The 20,120-nt window shown below is 36.0% G+C and overlaps 1 protein-coding gene across 1 annotated transcript in view; it reads right to left on the bottom strand.

The window, feature by feature from the left end:
• The window catches only part of nr3c2 (nuclear receptor subfamily 3, group C, member 2), a 101,855-nt gene that overhangs the window by 75,197 nt on the left and 6,538 nt on the right, over positions 1 to 20,120 (bottom strand). The gene's annotated exons all lie outside the window — the stretch shown is intronic.

Genomic DNA, 20,120 nt, shown 5'->3' with positions numbered 1-20,120 from the left:
CCTTAAGTAGCGTCATTTTTTTAGTTTCATAAAAATATATTATTAACAAACGCTTGTTCAGTAAATCCAGTAAAACAGTTTTTCGTCTTATTTGTTGATCCTTAAAGTAGACCTGTTGCAATAAGCAATCAATGAATTAATCTTGTGATAAAATAAAGCAAGCTCAATATTTTCCACTTGCATGATTTATTGTTTTTCTCTTCTCTCTGTTTTTCTATCAAAAACTGGATGATAAAACTCTTCAGTCTGGTTCTATGATCTCAACTAGCTTCTTATTTGAAGGACTATTTTGTTTATAGAGGCTTCATAATTCATTCTATTTGATGTTTCTGTTGTTTATTCATTTTAGATTTTTAAAATGTTTTCCTGCTCCAGTGTTAAATGTTCATTAAAATTTAAAGTTTATTGATCTTTGACAATGTGTTCTTGCGTTACTATTCCATTACATCACTTGGAAATTGTCTCAAAACAGCAATATTATCATTTATCGCATTAATTCACGGGACAGTTTATCGTCCAGTAAACTTTGTTACAGTGACAGATCTACCTTAAAAACGTTGGATATGATGCAACGTAAAGAAATAATGAAGCATGTCATTGGGCCGTTTAAGTTTATGAAATATATTTGCAGCCATAGATTTCAAACTTCATCCAGATGCCGTGAGCTTGAAAAATCGTGTCACATCAAGGCTGAACCTGGACATTTTGTCCAACAGTATAATTCAGTTTAGAGAAGTGGTGAGAGTTAACCCTGTAAGGCTGAAGGTTAATTCACACTCTGAACATTCAACAAAAACATAAAAACTGCTCAATGATGGACGATATAGCTGCTAAGAGAATTTCACCTTTTGTCTCAGAGAAGAGGCATGCAGCCTGTGTTCTGATAACAAGGGGCCTCTGGAACTTCACAAAGGCTGAAATTCCTTGCAGACGGATGTTATGTGGTCTTTACATTGATGTGATGCCTGTGTTGTTTGTTGGAGGCCTTTTACCCCAGATTGTAGTCTGCAAGACTTCCAGAATTGTTGAAACAACAATTGTGGCGAAGTAGAAAATCTAATCTTGGTGTGAAGGCAATCATGGGTCTGATACATTCTTAAAATTTGCCAAAGAGGTCTTCCACTGGTGCTTTTCCAGTCATCCTACCTTGATGTTACTCTAATGGACTAAAACATTTCCATTTGTTTGGGTTCTCTGCATCTTTTTGATCAGTTTCTGCCCAGTTGTGGAGGAAGAAACAGCAAAGTTTTGTGGAAATGTGCACAAAACCTTGTTGATATCCCGGCAATGTTGAAAAAACACAATTTCACAATTACTGTGTACAAAATTAAATATGAAATGCAATTAAAATCACGTGAATAAGTTTAACCCAATAAATCATTAAAAAATATGCAGCATCTACATACTGATTCTACTTCTCATCTTTGTATGTTATGCTATATGACTCGTGATGTGAACAAAGTATTCCCATTTAAGTTTTGCAAATTACACTAATTTGAATACAACCACAAAAACCACCTCATCCTAGTGCAAAAACTTTTTATCAAAAAAATTGAGTTTTCTTTTTGTTTTTTAGAAATTGGCTTGCTTTCATTAAGAAAACCGATTTTTGTAATTCCAATTTGTTCAATTTTATAGTCGATGGAAATGCAACTAGAATGAGTTTGTCAAACGTAACAGAGGAGCCGTTCAGCACAGCAGATTTAAACTGGTGCGAGTTCAGTCATAATTAAAATTAACTGGTGATTGTGATTTGATTATTACGCTTCTGGTTATGAAGTTTTATTCATTATCCATGCTATAAATTTACTTTATAAGCTTTATGACTTTGTGATTTCTGGCTAAATATAATTTTCTTTGGCAAATGGGCAAATAAAGTTTGCATTTAAACAACCTAAAAACTGAACTTTGGTCTCCCAGCAAGGAGAGGTTCAGCCAATCAGCACCAAGGAAACTGAGTGCTGCTCCATGATTAGCTGCTTTGTCAATATCATATCAAGAAGCATTGCACTTTGATGTTTCAGCTTCCCAAGCTACATTTTCTTTCAAATATTTAAGAAATGCTCTGCGAAACAAAATCTACAGATTTAATTTTGTGTTGCATTTCAGAGAAAAATCCATGAATACTGAACTTCATGTTTTCACCATGCAACATCGGTCTTTCCAAACACCATCAAATACTCTCTAAAATATCAATGTTCTACCTCTCTAGTGATGTTCTGCAGCTTTCCTTGCAGCTTACCACTTCAGTAAAGAACCTTAAATTTGTCTCATTCAGATAAAAATCTTCACCTCTTTTAGCTGAATGACAAACTGAGACAAATTCATCCAATGAAACACGAGCAGGAGAAATAATCAGCCAACGAAGTAGCAGAGATGTGCTGACACACGTGAGCTGTGAAGCTGAAATCTTCCCCGCTGGCACACTCTTGTGTCTACCACAAACAGCCTAATCTGATTTTAATACAGTGTAGGGTTAACAGATGCTGGAGGCAGAGTGAGCTGAACTCTGTGAGGACAAATCAAATCAATTACCTGATCCACCGACAGCCACTAGAAACTGCCTCTTCTCTGTGTATCAATGGGCTGAAAATGTGCTTGTTTAATCTGTTACTCCAAGCTTTTCTCTCTGAGTAATCAGGTGCAAGAGAAAATAATTGGAAAGACTTAAATATTCTGGATTATTGTTCAATTACCAAGTAATTTGTTAGCTTAATTACTAACTTAGCTTAGCTTAATTATGTTGAACCAGGACTTAAGATTTGGAGATATTGTTGCCAGGTGTGCTCGTAAGTGGATATTTGAATGAATAAAAAGCTAATATATAATCTAATTCAGAAAGTAAAACTGATACTTTATAGATTCATTCATTATTTTTATACAAAGAGAACTTGATCAGGTGCGATCCAGTAACTTACTGTTCATTTCTCTTTTAAAATGTATAAGTATCCATCCTGAAAATATTAAATCAAATCTCTTTCCCAGAAAGTCTTATTAAAAAAAGTGCAAAAAAGTAAAATATTGGCATTTACATCTTAAAGGTGTAAAACACAAAAAGCATATTGAAATATTAAAATGTCCAGTTAGCAGCTGGGGTTGTTTACAAGTATGCATCTATGTATGATAGTGTGTATGTGTATGTGTGTGTGCGTGTGCGCGTGTGTGTGTTTGCACACCTCGAAAGGAGCCACATGGGAGATGAAAACCAAAAGGGAACCACTGATGGGACATAACTAAATCACATAGCTCACAGATGTTTGCTGAATACCACTAAAACACAAACAAGATGGTTTAAAATGGCAGATTGTTGAGCAGATATTGTGTTTATAAAATTCTGTTCTGTAAATAGTTGTCTGGAGGACAAATGTGGAGCTAAACCCTGTGTTGAATCCATGCAGATAAGACTAAGCAGCCTTGTCCCTGACGTATGCAAGCTTCCATTTGTTACTGGTTGGATCCAAGCAAGAGAATAGAGTCAAAACTCCAGAGTGAAAAAGGTTTTCGAAGAAAACGTGCACATATTTCAGGGCAGTTTATTTCAATCACATTTAATGAGATTTGGCCCAGATAAGTTCAAGTTCTTAAAAAGAAAACTTGTTACAGACAAAATGCAAACATCTCTGAATGGACAACAAATCTTTAGGTAGACGAGCTACAGCAGAGGAAGATCACAGTAGGAATGTGTGCAAAACGTCATTGTTCTACTAATATCAAGAAAAAAAAACATAATTTTGCTATTGCGGTGTTTCCATTAAATAAGAAACGCAATTAAAATCACGTGAATAAGTTTGTTCACATCAAGTCATTAAAACCATGCCATGTTATGATCATCCTCAAAGGGCTTCTTGGTTTGCACCAGTTCCAACACCCAGTTAATCATGTGATTCATGTGATTTTAAAAAGTGGTACCAATCCTTTCTGTGAAATAAACCAATTTTGATATCCAAAAAACCTCTCTCATCCTAGTGACAAAACCTTCTATAGAAAATTAGTTTTTTTCAAAATTGGCATGTTTCCTTTAAGTGAATTTATTTTCGAAATGTCAAATTGTGTCATCATTAAAAACATAGATAATATATGCCATTCCTATCATCCTAGAACAGGAAACTGAGGCTATAATTCGAAGAGGGTTGTTCACATGATATCAGCCAAGTGTGAATTATACTGTTTGATGTTGGACGATAATTCATTGAAAAAAATGTGATGAGTCTCAGTCTGCAAAAGACATAGAAACATGAATCCAACCCACCTTATATCTGAAGGTTATGCTACCGTTTTGTAATGTGGTGGGTGATGTTTTTGAGGCAGTCTTTAGGCTCCGTAATACCAACTAAGCATCATATAAATGAGTCTTTCTGAGTTTTGCTGACCACCATGTGCATCCCATGTGTACCTAATAAAGTGACCAGTGACTGTATCTAGAAGAGTCCCTCTCACTTGCTACAGTACCAAAATTTGCACACCTCTATTTTACAGCAACCTAATATAATCATTTACAGCGACTCTTGAAACACTTCAGAGTACCTGACTATTAATTTGCATTTCATGGTGTGAGTAGTGCTGCATTGTTCTTCGAGGAAATAATGCCTGCTGTTAGAAACTCTTCAATACGACTACCGGATGGGAGCTGAAATGAGTAATACCAGGGTCAAGAGAATTAAAACAATATAATGGGATGTTGTTTGCTTTTGTTATTTTTAAGTTGGCGAGGAAGAAGCAAAGGCAACTATGCCGTACATCTCAAATTAAAACTATCTCTGTTTTACTTGTACCAAGAACTTACTTCGTGAGCAGTTTTATAAACTTCTTTATTTTTACCTCTTGTAATCCTTTTGCTACCTATACACAATGAATCCTACGTAATTCTCACCCTCACTTGGGGTTTGGTTTTCATATGTTAGCAGTTTAAGTGTGTTTTCACACCTGATACTCCAGTAGTATCGGTTTAATTGGAGACCAAAGTTACAATATTTGCTACATTTTCAGTTGGTGTGGTTCACTTTCACACTGCACTGTGCCAACTGAACCAAACCCTTTGAAAAACCTGCTTGTTTTAAAATAGGCATCAATTTCTTTCACTTTAAGAAATTTACGGACTATGAGGGGGTTTTGGGTCCGGCATGGCTGTCCTAAAATAACTTTACTTAGAATTGGTTGTAAAAAAAAAAAAATTCCTAATCAAAATCTCATGACTTTTTGTGGAAAGACATTAACAGATCACATTCCCCTGACTCCTGTTTTACAATTTATTAAACTTCAATCTTATGATGACTTGTGGCTTCAGACTGAGATCTGCATATTTCCCACAGGAAAATGTTCTTATAGCATCCAAACAATGCAAAAAAAAGTATTCTATTAAAGTAAATATAGTTAAACACCCAAGCTTTAAGTATTCATTCACAGTGACATTTAACTGAAAGTGGTTTTATTCAGTGAATTCAGAAGCACAGATGTTAAGATTTGATCGCTGATTTGAATGTCAGAAAAAATGAAGCCTTGGCTTTAAAGTGTTGAACTTTATTCTATTCTAGGACTCTGAACTTAATTAAAAATATAAAAGACATTTCAACAATGACTATAACTTCAAATATTAATTTGTCCAATACAGACTGCTAACTTAAGTGAATCAGTGAAATAAAGTAGAAAATCATGTGTTAAAGTTTAGTTCAAACAAAAAACTGTTATGCATATTTACACAGAGCTCCAACACAGTGGCTCTAAAAACGGTGTTATGTAAACATTTTGTTTCCATACTCACTTGTTTTCATGGTAGAAAAACGTTTCGTTACTACTACACTGTAGATTTTCTGATATTAAAAACTGTAACCCGTACATGTGTAGGTGGATAAGGTGCTACTGAAAACAGTTAAATGTTTGTGCCAAAGGTTTGGTCATGTTAAAGAGGAATATCAACAACAACAAAGCTAACTTATTTTTTTTTCTTTTTTGGCTTAGCACACATTAGCCACTGCACTGTTTTGTAACTGGGGACTTCCACTATCTGGTTGGTTCTGATTTTACTTACTTTGTTTTGTTTTTGTTTAGCTATTTCATGTTTTTATCTATAAAATCAAGGTCAAGTAATTTTAATCAGAACACTTTGCTCATCAGGGTTGGGAGAACGAGATCTCTCCTTTACAAAACCAGCAAAGAAATAACAGGCCTGGCTAAAAACTAGAACTGTTTTGGTTTTGTTAAGTTTCAGCATGGAGCTGAGAAAAATTGCTTATGTAACCAAAAAAAAAAGGTTTTAGCATTTATTATTACTGTGGAGCAATAACTCCCCTAAAAAGGTTTCTAACGTTAATCAATCCTCTGCATGAAATTATACAAAATTTAATATTTGTTATGATACGACCACTACGTTGCTTTGATCATATTTTTCATTTGGAATATACAAATATTTTTTTCTAGAAACCTTGCATTGGTTTTCCATTTGGGCCGCTGCCTTGCATATCCAGCATTGACTGGCTATGACACCTGGAAAAGTTTGTAATATTTCCAGGTGTAATAAGGATCACCAGCTTTTCATTGTGTGATGATGACCTTCACATACTGTCAAGCTGAGAATCATTGAAGGGTTTTATTTTGCTGTTACAGATCCTGAACCATTGGGTGAGCTAACGTCTCCACACAAATCAATTTAGTAAAGAACAAATTGAAGTTCTAATTTAGTAATTCGACAAATAAAAACCTGTCTAGACGCAATGCGAGTGAATAAAAACTGAGCAAATACTTTCACATGAGATGAGAAACATCTGAAAGAGTGTTCCCTTGACAAAATGTAAAAAATATATATTTAAAAGACCCAGGCACAGAGTTGAGTTTTCTACATAAAAGCAACTGACCAAGAATTTAAATGAAAAGTCCATGAATTCACATAAAGATAAGTATTTTAATCGAGAAAACAGGCTAAAGCATTTTGTTATTTGAGAAGCATGTTGCATTAAAACCAGAAAAACATGTCAACTGGAAAGCAGTTCAAGGAGTTTTTTCATTAAATTAGCAAAATCAAGTAATCTCAAGTATGTATGATTATATTATATATGTAAATATTGCACAACTAAATCAAAACATATCAGAACAAATAATTTGCTAATTGATACATTCATTTTTAAATTAATAGAGGACATTTTGTCAATGATATTCAGAATGGCTCAATAATTTATCCTTTTTTTAATGGCATACGAGAAAGGTATTAGTTTGCAAGAAAGACTGTCTTTGGTTAGCCAAAGAAACAAAAACAAAAATGAAGGCCTGAATGCGTGCTTCTTCTTTTGCTTTGCAGAAAATCCAGCATTACAGCATGGTGATGAGTCAGCTCCTTTTATTTTCTCCTTGGTCCAGCAGCTGTGCAAGATTAGGACCAAAAAGAGAAAGTTCCTGCTTAACAGTCAAAATCCAAAAAAGACCGACTCTCTTCTTTTCAGAGCAGAGTGAAACAGGCAGCTGTGGCCAAGTCGAAGGAGGCCAAGCCAAACAAAAAGCAGACACTGAACAGGGGAATGTTTGTCTATGCCAGCTACAGTGCTCTAAACTCCGCAGGGAGAGCTGCTACATTTGAGTGAATCCCGGACCTGCGAACATAACCGACTTCATGCCAAATGAGCAGCTGAGAGCCTTTCTAGTTTCTTCCATTTTGAGGCCATTTCGTCTCACAATGATTGGTCTCAGCATTCATTAAAGTAAAATAATGATGTCTTCCAGCTTCATAAATTTGCTTTTGCTGTCAAATTCAGCTTCTAAGACACTTGACTGAAATCTGGAGCAAGCTGATCAATCCAATCAGTCAACAAGATTAAAATATGGCACTCAGTTGCCAGCTGTAGGGGCTTAATAGACTCCACTGCTCTGCGCCAAAGACATATTTCAGCTGGAACAAAAATAAGAAAAGATGTTTGATAACCAAGCAGTCAGTTCTGGAAGCTCAGACTAATAGAGGTAAACAGAAAATCCCAGATCCGTTTATCAAAACAGATATTTATAGGACTTGAACAGCAAACCGTTCCTTTTACATAAAGCGTTTAAAGTAGACAAACTAAGATGAATTAAATAAAATATGTAATGCATACATTGGTTCAAAGTTTCACAGTGAAAGCAATACATAAATATTTTACAGTGTTGATTATCTGAGTGTTTCAGTGACTTAGGAAGATATGCAGCTTTATTAAAATAGCTGTCCAGCATCGCATTCCTTCAACATACAAAGTTTGATCATCATCTTAAAAAGGATACCTCCAGTGTTGAAAATTTTTGCTGCATGAGCTCCACAGTTCCTTCACTTCTTTTACAGTTTAAATCTGCATCAGTATCTGCTTTTCCATTAACCATAAAACTACCGAAACTGAACGGAAACACGCCAATTTGTTAGGTTTTTGGCACATGATGAGGTGGTTTGTCAGTCGGATCAAAACACATTTTTCACGTCACACGAGTCACATGATCAACAGCCGGATGTTACTACTGGCAGAAACCAAGAAAAAGACGACAGGAAGTGTGGTAGGATGATGACGGTTTGTTTTTGTTTTTTCCTGATAATGTGCAGCTGGCTTCATCAGAGTTCTCACAGCATCACACAGTTCATAAAAAGTCATTCAAATGTGTTGAATCCACAGCTCTTCTGTAAAATCACCAACTACAACTTCCCCAAAATGCTGCATACGCTCCCAAGAACAGCGAGGCTGTCGCTCCAAAGCCTGAATAAGACGCCAACATCTCCTCTGATTGGCTGATAGATGATGAGTGCTAACGATTGAAATATGAATATACGTCTAACTGTTTGCATCCATTGCTGCCATGCTTTTTAATAACTTATTGCATGAACAAACTCATTCACATGTGATTTTAATTTAATTTCTTATCTAATGAAAACACAGCAAATGTGAATGGTTTTTTTTTTTTTTTTTTTTTTTTTTCAAAATTAGAATATTGACAAAAGATTTGCACACATTTGTAATGGAAACGCAGCTACTGCTGCAGCACCAATGCAACAGAGACTAAAATATCACAGCAATGACTCAAAAGCCAGGCTGCACCAAACCCAACACACCACCCTGTTCCCACTGCAGTCGACAGTCATTTTCCACCTTAACTACTGAAATGCCCTCCTAACTGGTCGCCAAGTCCTTGCTGTGAAACCTCTGCAGATGGTCCAGAACGCTGCGGCTTGTCTAGCCCTGTTACTGGCTTGTACAACTCACATAGTTTTCCCCTTTATTGGGAACAACAAGTAGAATAAACTCCAGCCCGGACCAGATCTCTTGGTCCAGTTCCAATAAATAGAGACAGTTTTACCAGAAGTAAAGATGTAATGGGTTGAATCCTCTCATCTGATAATTCAATTCATACCCTAAAGCCATTTACGCAGGCCTGATGGGGGCTGAAGGGACCAGTGGGGATTCCCACACTGTACTGGTTGGAACCTGCTGATATTATATTTATTGTTACACAGTCACATGGTCTTTCACCATGGTTTCATTTCATTTTAACGCTCTTTGTACTTGAACGGAATATATTATGCTAAATTTACATTTTTATACATCCATTTGGGTCTGATCACACAGCCGTTTTTATGTTATTGATTTTTGGTGTCTGGAAAACAAGCCATTTCAAAAACCTCCAGAATGTAACACCACAAATCGGCAGGCCCTGCCTGTTACATAGCAACCCCAGCAAAGCTCAGCCCTTTAACCAGCGACCCAAGTTGAGCTCCAGTACATTTGATCAGCGCGTTTTACCGCTGCATGCGCTGTACAATGGCTGCTAGAAAAGACAAGTGTTTTGTGGTTGACTTTCCATCCAGAAACCACATGCATTATTTCTGGTTGCACAGGAAGCTCTACTTCTGCTTTTCAAAAATGTATGGTTGTATAATTTGCAGCCATTTTCACATATGAGAATAAACGTTAAGTTCGGGTCATGACTAGCAGGTTATTTAGATTTAAAGTGACACGATGCCTTAAAGCAGATCATTCTGAAAGAACTAAGCAGACAATCTGGGACAATATGATTGTCCAAAAATAATTTTGTGCAAAAAATGTCATGAACATGTTTTGTATAGGCCATAAACCTATGTTAACCTGTTCAAAGAAGCATTATAGATCACCTTTAAACTAATCTTTATTTGATTATTCAGGTTTGACCTTTTAAATGTCAATTTTTAAATGTATTTTTGAGATGTATTTGATTCAGGTTAGATGCTAGAAAATCCAGATAGACTTTTATATATAATAGTGCAAGTCAAAAATATTCATCATTCCTTTTCTACCAGTTGTAAAGTTAACCACAAAGTTGTCTTGATGCAATTTTTAAATAATTGTTTTCATTGTCTTGGTTTTTCCTAACAATTTCTTCTTCTCCCTTTGCAATGATTCATATCAAACATGACAGAATAAACTGGGATGATCATTGATCATCGATGAGACTACTTATTAAATAGTTTGCAGTTAATATTTGTGCTTCTACAGGTTTTTTTCCAGTGCATGTCAGGGAATCAGGTAATTCTACACCAAACCAAGGAGAAATTGTAAAACAGGTCTTTGTGTTTGTGTGGGGTGTGGCTGCTCTCTCACCAGGTTGAGGCCACAGCTCCAAGTGACCCTGAACTACTTTAAAAAATGGACTTTTAACAATGAACGCATGAAACTGCCCCGATCTGCATGACAAGACTCAACCTCGGGTTAGGGAGGAGAAAGAAAGTTTTTTGTTTTCTTTCAGTCTGTGTGTAATTTGATCCTTGACCTTTAACAATCGGTTCAGTTTTCTTTTTCACCAAAAAGTTGAACTTCAGATCACGTTGCACCACCTGACAAACATGTTTGCTGTGAAACACAAGCACATTTCCACTGCCGCAACAGGTTCGGCTTTTCTTCCTCGGCTTTTATGGGTCTTCAGAAGTTTCCTTTTAATATCTGGGTCAGTGTTTCAATGGGTGCTGCAGGCTACATTCATGATCAGTACTCTTAATGGAGCCAAGTTCTGAATAACAGAGGTTCTGCAGAACAGTGTTTTATGGATTCAACTAAATACTTCAGAAAGAAGACACATATATCATTTAGAGTTTTGCCCTCAAGCTGAGCAGGAGACACTAACTGCTTAACTCATAAAAAGACATGTGAACTGTAATAGTTGTTTTTGTAATGAATAGGCAGGTGGTTAATAAGAATGTTTCCCTTTTAGCTTGTCACGTACAGTCATACTGGAAACATTAGAACTGAAATGTTCATTTATTTCAGTAAGTCAATTAAATGACTCAAACACATTACATAGATTAATTACACACACTGATGTTTTCAGGCGCTTCTTTCTGGTAACTATGATGACTGTCCGCTTAAATATAGCATGATATTTTAAATTCTAACATTACACTTTAAAGCAGAATTGTGAGCTTGATAAAAAGTGTATTGAAAACCTGCTTAAAGGTTGGTTTTCTTAAAAAGTAGTTTTAATAAAAACAAGCCACATAATCTAATTTACTGAACATCAATCAGTCTATCATATTTGTTTGTATAGAACATTTCAGCTACAAGGCAGTTTAAAGTGCTTTAAATCATAAAAAAAAACAAAAATAAAAAGTCTTAAAACAATCATACAGTCACCAATTCAAAAACCAGTGATAAATATTACATTTTGATCAGTGCCATCGCCAAAATCATCAATGCACATCAAATATGTTGCTCAATGTTCGATTTACTATGGTTCAAAAGCAATTCTACCCAGGTGGGTTTTTATCCTTGATTTAAAGGAACTCAGTGTTTCAGCTGTTTTGCAGTTTTCTGGAAGTTTGTTCCAGATTTGCTGAATGCTGGTTCTGGTTCTGGGGATGCAGTGCAGACCAGAATATGACTTTATAACATTTCTCTGACTGGTCTGAAAAGAAACTCTTGACACAATTAATTTAAATCAAAGCAATTTTTTCTTCCTGTGAGAGTTTGCAAAAGACTAGAGCACAGCTTTACCTTGAACTAGGAAAATTATAGAAACAGAGAGAGATACAGCAGAATTCTGATCAAATTGTATTCATGTGTTAGAATGGCCCAGTCAGAGTCCAGACTTAAATCCACCTGGGAATATGTCCCATGACTTTCCAATCTGACTGAGTTTGAGGCAATTTTTAACAAAAGAATAAGCAAAAGCTTCAGTTTTTAGATGTGCAAACATATTTCAAAAGAATGATTCTATTTTTGCCACACAGTTCAGATTTTTATGTGTTAAAAACTTTTTTTAAACTATGTCTTCCATGCAATGCACAACATTGTGTTCATCTAACACATAGATTTCTACTATTATATATTAAAGTTTATGGTTGTAATGTGACAAAAGGTGAATGAGCTCAGAGTATGTGAATCCTTTAGCAAGGCGCTATGAACTCATGCATATTTAAATGTTTTGTGTCTGTTTAGGTTAGGACACTTTTTTTAAAGAGAGAAATGGAGTGTTATGTAAAAGGCGCAAGAGGCCATTAATTCCATCCCCTATCCCTACAACACACACACATGTCACGCACACGTACAAACACACACACACACACGCACACACACACACGCACACACACACACATTCACACACACACAGCCAAGCCCCTTTCTCTCACCAAAACACACAAACAAACTCTCCTCACTTTATTTGCGCCAACTATGCGTGACCTACTTTGGGAACCTCTCAAGCTGAACAATTAGCATTTTTGCAAAGTGTCTTCCTCTATATTATCCTTTCCATGGAGGAACGGGACAAACAGTAGGCTTAATTATAGAAGCTTGGCGCAAACATTTGGGTGAGCTCTTGTAAAACATGAATGATGAAGGCATGTCTTGTTCGATCAGTCAAGTGTATCAGGCACAAACTCCATTTTGACTTAATGTATCAACGATACGCCAAGACAGTTTTTCACAGCAAACAATAAATCAATCTAATTGTTCAAAGCTCTAATTTATTACAATGAAAACCAATTCTTCGCTCTATGTGACTGATAAACAAAATCTCACAAGCCACATGAGTGCAGAGCTCTTGTGAGAAAACTCAGAGACTTCCTGCATGGTAGGTAAACAAAAGGCAGCCATTGAACAACACAGATTCACACTGCAGCTTGCTATAAAACCACGGCATTCATCAGCAAACAGAAGCATGCACTATGCTTTGTTGCAGCCCTTGTATTCAGTTTCCACCTCCTTTATGCAGTTTGTTAATAACCTCGACAACATAAGGGAATGCCAGCAGTAGGTAACAGAGAGAGGATCCCCAGTTGCAAGCCAGGACTTAGAGGATTTCTGGCCCTCTGTCGCCAGCCTGTGAGTCGGCAAGAAGTTCAACTAAGGACAGGACAAGTTTTCAAATCCCAGCAGCGTTGCCTCTTGTAAAGTATCACACTTTTATTAGAGTGTTAAGTTTGGCCTAGAAAGTGAGCTGTTCCTGTTGTTGGCAGCAGTGTTGTGCACTTTGCATAAGTGTGGGGGAGGCTGTGGAGATGTTTTAAGACGCCTTATTCAGATTTACAACAAAAGCATCTGGTTATTGTATCATCTCTTAAAAAATAATACATTGCTTCCATAAAATAAACAAACAGGTTCACAAAACTCAAAAGAAATCTGACTGAAATTATTTTAAACACTTGTTTGAATTGCAGATTTGCCTCTGGTATGCTTCATATTTTACCATTAAGACAATGTTGTTGTTTTTTTTGTTCATTTTATTTTTGTAATTGATATATTTTTTTGCATTTAACCCAGTGATCAAGAAGGTTATTTTTGTGTCCCAAGCTGAAAGGTTTGCTAACCATAGCTCTTACAAAACATTTTAATCTGAAAAACATAAAAGGGATCATAAATCTCATATAATGAATCAAAAATCAAAAGTGGAAGGATGCAAAGGAGGTTCACCAGAAGCACAAACCCCACATAGCTTATATCAGATAAATAAATCACTAATTGAAGCTCAGCCTTGCTTCTCTTAAATTTATATTTGTAGGGGTTGTCATTGTCCCCTTCCCCACCCCGGCTGCCCTGGTGGAAACTTTAATAAACCCACTTTAAACTGTAATTAGGCCATCAATCAGTTTACAATATGTTTTATTGGGTGCAAAATCTGTTTACTAAAGTGATTGCCACTTTATCATCAGACTCGGTGACAGATTTGCACCTGTTAGACTTTGCACCCTATGAAAGTAAGTTCATTATTTATTGGATGGTTTAAAACACAGTCGCTTAAAGTAAATGAATAAAACTACCAACGTGTTTCTGCCAGTTTTAATTTGGTATATTAACAGTTACTGTGGGTTGACATTTTACTGCAACAAGCAAAATAAAATGTATATATAATCTCCTCATAAAGACACTAGTCAATATGTTTGGAAAAGTTTATCCAACATATAAAGAATCAGAACAAAATAGTTAAGAACTTTTTCCCCCACTCTATTTTGTTCACTCAGAAACTGCTCAAATGTTTCTGGGGGTGTTCAGGCTAGAACACCATACAGAAAACTGTAAGCATCTAAAAATGACCACAGTTTAACAGGTCAGTTGTTAGCGGTTCTACTAGTTCTACTAATTATAATAATAGTAAAAAAAAAAGAAAAGAAAATGCTATTAAAGGAGAAAATGAGTATTTTCCAGGCACAAAGTGACATTTTATGCAGAGTCAAGTGACAATCTTACTTCCAGTTGTTATAAAAAATACTGCATATATCAAATAAAACTCTATCAAGTCCTCAGTAGCGTTTTTACCAGCATTTCACTGAGAAGTAGCTTGTGTTGCATTTAGCAGATGTGCAGATCCACCAGGTGTTTGCTAATTGCTGCTGCCACTAGTCTGGAGGGTCTGAGTGGGAAGTCAAAGGGGAAAGATGCTCTGTGAGGCAGAAGCTTGACATGGACACTGCAGCTTCAAGGAAGAGGTTCGTGGATAGGAAAGATCTGCTGTAGTGGTCTGTATTACAACACATTTTTATATTTATATTATATATTTATGTAATATTTTGTTATAATATGCTCCATGGAAGAAGAAACTCAAAGATTGTTTACCTAATTAAACTTGGAGTGCTGCAGGTACACAGAAGACAATATAAGATACTATTTTATTGTAAAACAAAAGTGTGCAAATTGTCACGTTGCTGGGGAACAAAGAGAGTCAGCTGGTGGGGCTATCATGATATCACCCGGTGAAATTTGCAGAGATAAAAAGCTCTGGGATCTGGTGCAGCACTGTGCAGCATTAAAAATCCACCTAAAACTCACCACTATTCAGCTCTTTCACTGAGGCTTCTCAGCTCTGCTTCAGCCGAAGACACAAACAGTCTGGAAATCAAGCATAACCTTAACCTGTTTGCTTAGTTATCAGGTGCAAGAAACATGCACAACACTCCAATTTATTCCTGCAAATTCAGATTCATGACATTAGTGTCACAAATAGGCTTAAACTTTGTTTTGCTCAAGTTATTTCGAAGTATAATATTTTATTTAAGTAGACAAACCCTGAGCAGCTGACAAAGCACCGCTCTATAGATGTTAAAATTTTATCCTTTAGGCCCACTTCTAGTATTCAGAAAACCATACACACTAGGGGATACGCTGAAGGGTTTTATGTATTCATCTTATTTAATGCAGATTGTTTAATGAATTTTAAAAGAAGTACAAAAGTCCAACACCTCCTCTTGCAATAAAAAAACAAGATAAAGGTCTGTTTTCTTTTTAAAATGACAATAAAAGCCTGGAAGCTGAACAAGATCTTTACTCTAAATAAAGGAAGCTTGTCTTTTCTGTTGAGTGTCATTACTTTTATCAGTGCATTTTTCACAGCTAGACACAGTGCCTAAAGAGTTAAAAGCATTTATTGAGCAATCTACCATATTTACTTATGTGCGCAATTTAAGTTAGAGTGTCTGAAATGACACAGTTGCTGAGAAACTGTCACATCTACAATTATGCAACAACAAAGTCAAAGCAAGTGAACAATAAAACACTTTTTTTTTTCCAAAAAAGCAACGTGACATAAAAAGAAAACACAGACTTGTGATCTAAAGTTTATCTCAAGACCAGATTAGCACATTTTAAATGATTAAATATTCCCCATCTTACACAGGAATGTGCATAATTAAAACTTAAAACAGTGGCGAGTCTGTCATTTTCTCCCAACTTCACCTGAAAGGTCGTTCCACCAAGCCAAAGATGCAGCTGCCCGTTTTAGAGTCAGGAACACATAAAGCACTGGGAGCCCCTGTGCATGCCTGGTGTCGGGAATTTAATTGGATATTAGTATCCAACGGTGTCTGAATTAATCAAATCATTTCCATCCATTAATTTAGTGGAGGAACATACAATTAAAGTCTTGTTAGTGTTCTCTCAGGAGTGTGCCTTTTCATCCCTCTGCAGAACATTGAGAGTTGGCCACAGTCCAGGCGAAAGCATTTTTCCGGCTCAAATCTGATACTTCCTTGCGATGTCAAGTTGCAGAATCTGGTTTCAGGCGAAGAGCACGGAAAAATGTCAATCTGTTGTGTGGGTTGCTTTTTCAAAGGCTAGAGGACATGTTTAGATGTTTTAATTAGAAACTCTAAAACTAGAAAAAGTATTGAAAGTTTCAGTTGGAATTTTATATTTTGCTGGATTATGAAATTAAAAGACGAAAAGTTATCTTGGATTAATTCTGCCTGATAAAACATTAATGTGTAAATTAGAGATGTCACATGAGGAGAAACTTTAAGAGACTGGATCAGCAGGTCAAATACTGAAAAGTCTGATTTTTCTTTTCCTATGCTTGAAATTTATGAAAACCATTTTCATTGAATGATTTAAACAGCAGAACGCTCCATTCTGGTTTGAAAAAAAAAAAAAAACAGATAAGAAGTCATGCATCCGTTTTTCGTCCATACCCGCTAATCCTTGTAGGGTCACAGAGGGCATGTGTCTGTCTCCAGAAGTCATTTGGTGAGAAAACACCAGTCCATCATATTGCACACAAACACAACAATCATGCATGCACACACACTCCTAAATGCTAGTTAAAGAGACCAATGAACTTAACAGTGAAAGTTTTGGGTTGTGGAAGGAAACTGGAATACCTGGTGAGAATCCATAACCATCTGCACAACAGGACATAAACATGCAAGCTCCCTGCAGAAAGAACAAATTACTGCAACTCTATTCAGCTCAAATACCTCTATCAACTTGTCTTATGTGTTGTAGTCCAGGGACAGCCTAAATCGCTAACAAAATTGTGGATGATTGTATAAAAAGGGATTTGTGGGTTTGCCAAGGGCCAAATTTCTTCATGTGACCATTTTGCAACAATTTTACTTTTAGTTATCTCAAAATATGTGCATCCATTTGCTCAAATGTATCAAATTAGTTACACCAGTGTAATGCTTAAAATAAATTCTGACGTGCAATGACGGCGCTTGGAAAGATTTAATGTTACAATTGGTGAGTTTTGTGTTTTTATGATGTAAAGCACTTTGAACTGCCTAGTTGCTGAAATGTACAAATACAATTACAATTTGATTTAATTTTATAAATGAATTGAAATAAAAAAAATATGCAAACCCAACAAATACAAAATGACATCTTCTGGCAATTTATATTGCTTTTCTTTTTTTAGGTGATTACCACTGTCGGCATATAAAGAGCAATAGCTGTGCTTTTTATGGCTGTAGAAGCTTAAAAGAAAAGACCACAGCTGGATGCATCTCCTAAATTTCTAAACTGACCAAATCGAAATTTTTATATGTGAGGTAACACTTCTGATATGGACGGAAGAGGTTCTGACTTTAATCTCAGAATTTTTCTCAGAACTTCTGCTAAATTCCGATTTTTTTTTTTTTCCTCCGAACTCAGACTTTTGATGGAAGAAAAAAGACTGAAGTAGGAATTCAGAGAAAAATGTGGAGAGTTTTGAGAAAAAAGTTACAATTCTGACATTAAAGACAGAATTCAGAGAAAGGAGATTCTGAATTCTTGGTTTTGGAGATTAAAGTCAGAATTCTGAGATCAAAGTCAGAATTCTCTGGAAAAAAGTTAAAATTCTGAAAAAAAAACATCTAAAAATTTTGAGATTAAACTCAGAATTTTGAGAAAAAAGTCAGAAATCCGAGATTAAATTCTGAATTCATTTTTTTCTTCAGTGGTCCTAATCCTCTTCCATAGATATGACAAGAGACTATAGTAACAATAAGCTAAACATGTTGCTGTTTCACTCTACCTGGAACATATATCTGTATCTATCTATAGTTTCTATATGTGTTTTATATTTGCATTGTATTAAAGTATGTATATTTTTTTCCCTTTGTGGGCTCCTGCCTCCCCGCCTCGCTGCCATGTGGCCCACCACTTCCTGTCATCCTGTCTGACATTAGGTCTAAGCTGGATCTCATTAGGACCAAGGTGGCAGTGATCCCGTCAACATCGCTTTGGCTCCTGCCATATGGGTTGCCTCCAAGGCAACGGGGCTGTATCAGTCTCCGCAGAGCTGCAAGCCTTGTTATAGCACATGCACAAACACACACAGACGGAGTATCTACTCTTTAGACAAGTGTGCACAGCTCATATAAAGCAGAATAAACACGTCAAACCCAGAGGATAGAAAAATCATGATAAGGTGAAATGCAGTATAAATAAACTCAAACACAGATACGTCTGAGCAGGCACAGAGCTCGCTGCACCAGAGCCACAAGTATTTGATAAGGAGCGCAATAATTAAATGGATAATCAATCTGCTAAAGATTTTCAAGACAAAGAATAAATCTGACCAGGTGAACTTGCTGCCAAATATATATTTTCCACTGCTTTGGAAAAGCACTCAACTCCATAAACTTAAATTTTTCCTCATAACCGCAAAGGTCAAAGCAGTTTTTTTTTAAGATTTCACATGTCAAACCAACACAAGGAAGCCCAAAGTTGTAAAGTGAAAGGAACTTGAACTGGGGGCTGGTGTAGTCTTTAGGCGAAAACCTGGTTACACCCCGAACCGGTTCATCGCACGGCAACACAGAGACACACAGAGGCACAAACAGCACATTCATACCTTAGGGCAGTTTAGACACCAATTAACCGAACAGTCAAGTATTCGGACTGGGGGAAGCCAGAGTACCCAGCCACATAGTGCTATTTTATACCGCAATCAAATAACTATGTTAACTTCAGTTGTTGTAAAAATTCTGTATATCTCAAATAAAAACATTGACTTTGTAATTCAACATCTTGTAATTGGACCTGTCTGTTTAACAAACTCCTGATCTTTCTGAAACTCTGCCTTCAGAAAGTCATCACAACATGGCTCCTCTATTAACCCTTTAAAGTTTTTACCAGTGTTACACTGAGCAGTATTATACTAAATATGGAAGCACAACACAAGTTTATCTTTTTTCAACCACTAATTTCACTTCTAATTAAATTTTATTGCTTGTTTGTTTTTATAAATTGTTTATTTTAATTTACTTTAAACAAACCTGCTATGTTTCAGATCTAAATGATTTATAGCTTCATTTTCTATGCAAACGTCTTTATTTTACTAAAATAGTTAGTTGTGTTAGTCGTGTACCGGTAAATAATTTTTCTTGATCATTTTTTCTCATCAATCTTTTGTGGCCCTCAATTACTTTCAACTTGACAGTTTTGAACCATGGGGTAATAAGCTTGGACAACAGGACAAGCTGAATAATAAATCCAGATCTATGATTGAATGGTTCAGATTTATATGTATTATTGCAATAAGATGGCCCAGTCATAGTCCAGATTACATTAAACCACAGAAACATTAGTCATTTTTCCCTCCTTAGCAATGAAACACTACTTTGTTTCATCCTATCACTTAAAATCTAAAGTGAAAATGTATAAATATGTTTGCAATGTATTGTATCTGGCAGTTCTCCCTGCTAAATCAGAACCAAAAATGATAGCAAATGGCATGAAGACAACTTAAAAACTCAAAGATAGGGTGAGCAGGACAATCAGTGAGCTCTTCAGGAGGAGATAAATTTCCACTTCATGATTCTGTTGATTGTTTCTGTACCAAAACCAGTTATTTGTTCCACCAACACCATCTGAGCAGAGGTCCGTATACACACACCAACAGCAACTCACTGAAGATCTGCAGGTAAACTGCAGGTAGTTTATGACTATGTTTATATTTCTTTT

Source organism: Poecilia mexicana, unplaced genomic scaffold (genome assembly GCF_051168715.1).
Source record: "Poecilia mexicana isolate PSO_F unplaced genomic scaffold, ASM5116871v1 scaffold_1, whole genome shotgun sequence".
Classification (NCBI taxonomy): Eukaryota; Metazoa; Chordata; class Actinopteri; order Cyprinodontiformes; family Poeciliidae; genus Poecilia; species Poecilia mexicana.
This window is presented reverse-complemented; position numbering and strand designations above follow the sequence as displayed.